General features: G+C 39.6%; 1 long non-coding RNA gene across 1 annotated transcript; it reads right to left on the bottom strand.

The window, feature by feature from the left end:
• Positions 1–641: 641 nt before the first annotated feature.
• LOC110770107 (uncharacterized) lies at positions 642–1,401 on the bottom strand. Its single transcript, XR_002528691.2, has 4 exons — positions 1,280–1,401; positions 1,127–1,186; positions 766–908; positions 642–658 (listed from the first exon to the last, which is right to left on the bottom strand). It is a non-coding gene; the product is annotated as an uncharacterized LOC110770107 (long non-coding RNA).
• Positions 1,402–5,063: the final 3,662 nt, after the last annotated feature.

Here is a 5,063-nt window from a genome sequence, read left to right as displayed (position 1 = left end):
TGACTATTTATCCATAATATTATAAGGCGTTTGGTGATTTTCCGGATAAATAATATGACTAAGTTATACTGTGTTTGGTGATGTTCCGGATAACATCAGATCAGACTATTTTAAAAATAAATAAAAAATCTTTGATAATTTTAATGGAAATTGAGATTCAAATGACACGAAATATTTTTTGGTAAGATTCATATGACAAGATTTGTTTTTCAATTGTTTTTGCCAAGATTTTTTTTCATATTATCATAATTGTAGTATCTCATAAAAATTCCAACATACTCGCATACGTTAATAAAAACAGTACCAAAGAATGTATAATTCAAAGTGATCACATACTAAGGTGATAAGAGCAAAATGAAAAGTTGTTCATAAACAAAACTACATCAAAGAGTGAATCACATCTCCCTCGCCCCAAGTAAGAGAAGAACAAATGCTTTTCTCATAGCACCATCCAATGTCAAGAATGTTCTCTCATCACTTGCTTTCTCCAAAATTAGCCGTTGTGCTTTAATTTGGTCATTAATAGACAAGTCCATCTTTGCTAATTCACCAGCAATGTCAAGTCTTGGTTCTTATCCTTTCACCAAACTATTAGTTATAGTTTTCAATTGGTCAACATACTCAGAAATCATCTCACCAAATGGCCTTGTCAACTGAACTGTACATCACAAAAACTTCAAATGAAATTTGGCGCCTCAAATTACAAGCAACAAACTGAGGTAGATTGATCAACCAGAAGTGAAAAATGTACAGTTTTGATATTACCTTGATTCTATGTCTTTTGATATTTCTCCACAAGAAAGTGTGTTTCTTAAGATTTCCAGCAGACCATCAATGCCAGGCCCAGGGCGAACATGAGCATCTTTGACAGGCAAGTAGCTTTTCACTAATGTCTTTATCCCATATATCTACAGTTCAAAAAAAGAAAGAACAATCCAATGTATAAGGAATTTGGCGAAAAGGTAATACATCAAAACAGTATCACTAGATTACACAATTAAATCCCGGGAAATTTGCATAAACATTCTTTTAATTCCTTGGGGAGAATCGAAACTGAAAAATAAAATAAAATAAACCCAGATTCCATATGGTAAACAAAAACAAACATCTCTCCAAATTGACCAACCTTTAGCAAACAAAGCTCGCTTTTGTCATCCCACGACGCATTTTTACTATCACCTGATTTCTGAAAAGTATATGCACGAAAACAAATTGTCATCCTGTCATAAAATCAAAAATATATCACAAAGTGTAGTTGCAGTGATTTTGAAAGGCATACATTATCACATTTTAGAATCTTTTCTAGTATAAACTCTTCAATTTCTCTCTCTTGTTTCAAAAACTGGCATTGCAGTCTGAGCTATACACCCCAGAGATTGTAGCACAGCAGGCAAATGTGTCTTCTCCTTCGGCATATCCACAAGCCTCCGCAAATTGAGAAACATCAACTTCCCAACTCCGAAAACTATCATGAAATTGTACAAATTAAGGGGATCAAATCACTATATCACATACAAAGAAAACATTCGAATAAAAAAAATGTCAAAAAAGAAAAATTCATAACCTAATTTCCACAAAAATGTAATAAAAAATTGAAATATATAAAGAATAGAGAAGAAGCATATTGAGGAGAGTATGAAAAAGAGAGAGAGTGAGAGATGGATACCTGGAGAAGAGTGAAGAAAATAACTTATTGAGAAGATAGCAGAGAAGAACCCTAGGGAGAAGAAGATGAAAAGAGCGTCTGATTTTTTCGTAGAACGTGTTCTTTTTTCCTAGCCGTATAATCAAGCGTGTATTATCTAAACCGGGGTGTGTGGGTTGTATTAGTTAGTCAGGTAAGAAGAGTATTAAAAGCCCAACAAGTATAAAATAGTCGGGTAATTAAATAATACAAGCTGACACCAAACACCTGACATAGACTATTTACTCCTATCCAAAGTCTAATACGGTGTACCAAACGAGCCCTTTGAGTCTTGATACTAATCCAAGTTGATTATTATCAGGACTTTTTGTTAGCGAGATATCCCTATTCTATTAGGATATTGTTTTATTTATTTCTTTTTGTATAGATATTATGTAATTAGGATACCACTTATTTTCCTAGTTTATTTCTACTAGGGTTTGCATCTTGTATTATATATACCTCCTTTCGGAGAATGAAATATATCTGAAAATATTCTACCCATATTGTTTGACTTGGCATCAGAGCCGACTTTCTGGTGACCTGTGTGTGTTGTGCCCACCCGTGTTCTACTGTGTGCCCTAATTTCTTTTAGGGTTCTTGTGTCTGTGCATTTGCCGTGTTCCGCTGTGTGCTCTGTCGTGTTCGTGCCTCTACTGTGTTCGTGCATCTGCCTCTACTGTGTTTGTGCCTTGTGCTCTGTCGTGTTCGTGCCTCTACTGTGTTTGTGCCTCTGTTGTCTTCGTGCATCTGCCATATTTGTGTCTGTGCTGTGTTCTGTTATATACTCTGCTTGATTTGTTGAGTTTCTGCTACAATCATAGGTGATAAATCCATTGTTGGTGCTGCTGTTGCTTCTGCAAATTTGCGTGTTCTTGACTCTATTCCAGGTACTGGCTCTAATACTTGGATAATTGACACTGGTGCTTCTAATCATATGACTTATGATGCTAAATTTTTTGATGAGTTGTCTAGTAACACCCGTGACCCATACATAACTAGTGCTAATGGTTTGCCCTCTCCAATTACTGGCGAGGGCACCATTTCTCTCACCCCAACTCTGTCCTTGTCTCGTGCGTTATTAGTTCCCAATATCCATTGTAACTTGTTATCTGTTGGTCGCTTACTTGATACACTTAATGCTTCTGCTACTTTCTATCCTACCCATTGCTCTTTTCAGGATCTCAAGACTCACGAGGTGATTGGGCATGGTAAACGGATAGGGGGGTTGTATTATTTGACATTACCTTCTGCACCAGTTCGTGATCGTGTCGTTAATACTGTTCAACGTTGCAGTGTTAAAGACAAACAGCAAATTTGGTATTTGGTTATGGCATCGTCGCTTGGGACACCCGTCATTTGGCTACCTTAAGCGTCTGTTTCCATCTTTATTCCGCTCCTATGATGAGTCTAGCTTCAAATGTGAGACTTGTGTAATGGCCAAGAGCCACCGTACTGTTTTTCCCTTAAGTAATAATAAAGCTGCTTTGCCTTTTGAGTTAATACATTCTGATGTCTGGGGTCCTGCTCGTGTGACTTCTCATGGTTTCCGTTGGTTTGTTACGTTTATTGATGACTGCACTCGCTTAACATGGGTGTATTTGATGAAGAATAAACATGATGTTGCCTATATTCTCCCTGACTTTTGTGCCATGGTGTCTACTCAGTTCCATGCTCGTGTTAAAGTATTTCACACTGATAATGGCGGTGAATATGTGAATCATACCTTGGCCCAGTTCTTTCGGGATCATGGTATCATTCACCAAACTACCACTCCATTCACACCTCAACAGAATGGTGTGTCTGAAAGGAAGAATCGTCAGTTACTTGAAGTTGCTCGCTCTCTGATGTTGGATATGTCTGTTCCCCATCATCTTTGGGGACATGGTGTCTTGGCCGCTGCCTACTTGATTAACCGTACTCCTAGTCGGGTTCTTGATTTCAAGACTCCACTTGATGTGTTGTGTGCTTTTACTCCTCCGGTTTCGGTCCCTAAGTTACCTCCGAAGGTGTTTGGGTGTGTTGCGTATGTTCATGTCTACTCCCATCAACGGAGTAAACTTGATCCTTGTGCTCTCCGCTGCGTCTTCATTGGTTTTTCTACTACTCAAAAGGGTTATAAGTGTTATCACCCGCCTACTCAGAAGGTACATGTCACTTTGGATGTCACATTTTATGAAGAAGTACCCTATTATGTTTCTCCCTCCTCTCCAATTCAGGGGGAGAGGGGGAGTGAATTGAAGAGTTTCGGAGTGGAAAATATGGAAGTTTTTGGAACCGAAGAAGGAATTTCTGGCGAACAGGAAGCGACCGGTCGCCAATGCATCTATGATGAAAACGACCGGTCGCACATAGGAAGCGACCGGTCGCCTGCCTCGACGAAACAGTACAGTACCGATACGAGCGAAGCGACCGGTCGCAGTGATCTCACGACCGGTCGCACATAGGAAGCGACCGGTCGCTCGCGTCGACGAGCGACGACAGTACCGATACGAGTGACACGACCGGTCGCCCGATGAAATTTTTGGTGTTTTCGAGCCTCTCTTAGAAGGACATAACAGTGATATTGGTGACTCTCGTACATATGAAATTGATAATAGACCCCCCTCTGCCCTGCCATTGCCTCAATCAAGTTGTGATAATGAGGTACTTTCTAGTGATGTGCCTACCTATTCTTTGCCCCCACGTACTACCTGTGGAAAACCTAAAGTGCAATATTCTCCTGATATACATGCCAAGTCTAAATATCCCATTAACCATTATATGTCAACTCATCGTTTATCTAAGTCATATGCATCATATTTATGTCAATTATCTAGTGTATGTGTGCCAACTAAGTTGCAGGATGCTCTATCTGATCAAAACTGGGTAGATGCAATGCATGTTGAGATGGAAGCCTTGAACAAGAATGCTACTTGGGAGTTAGTTCCTTTACCAAAAGGAAAAAAGGCAGTTGGGTGCAGATGTGTGTTTACTTTGAAGCACAAGGCTGATGGTTCCATTGACCGTTACAAGGCAAGATTGGTAGCAAAAGGGTATACTCAGACATATGGAGTGGATTACACAAAGATTTTTGCTCCAGTAGCTAAGCTCAACACTGTATGTGTACTCTTATCCTTAGCTGCTAACCATGACTGGCCGCTGCTACAATTTGATGTCAAAAATGCATTCCTCCATGGTGACCTCAAGGAAGAAATATATATGGATCCTCCGCCGGGTATCCCTGTGACCTCTAAGGAGGGTGTGGTGTGCAAGCCACGGAAATCCTTGTATGGATTAAAGCAGTCTCCAAGAGCGTGGTTTGGAAGATTTGCTGCATCCATGAAGAAGTTTGGGTATGTGCAAAGTAACTCTGATCATACTTTGTTTCTGAAGCGTC

Source organism: Prunus avium, chromosome 1 (genome assembly GCF_965620075.1).
Source record: "Prunus avium chromosome 1, drPruAviu1.hap1.1, whole genome shotgun sequence".
Taxonomy (NCBI): domain Eukaryota; kingdom Viridiplantae; phylum Streptophyta; class Magnoliopsida; order Rosales; family Rosaceae; genus Prunus; species Prunus avium.
This window is presented reverse-complemented; position numbering and strand designations above follow the sequence as displayed.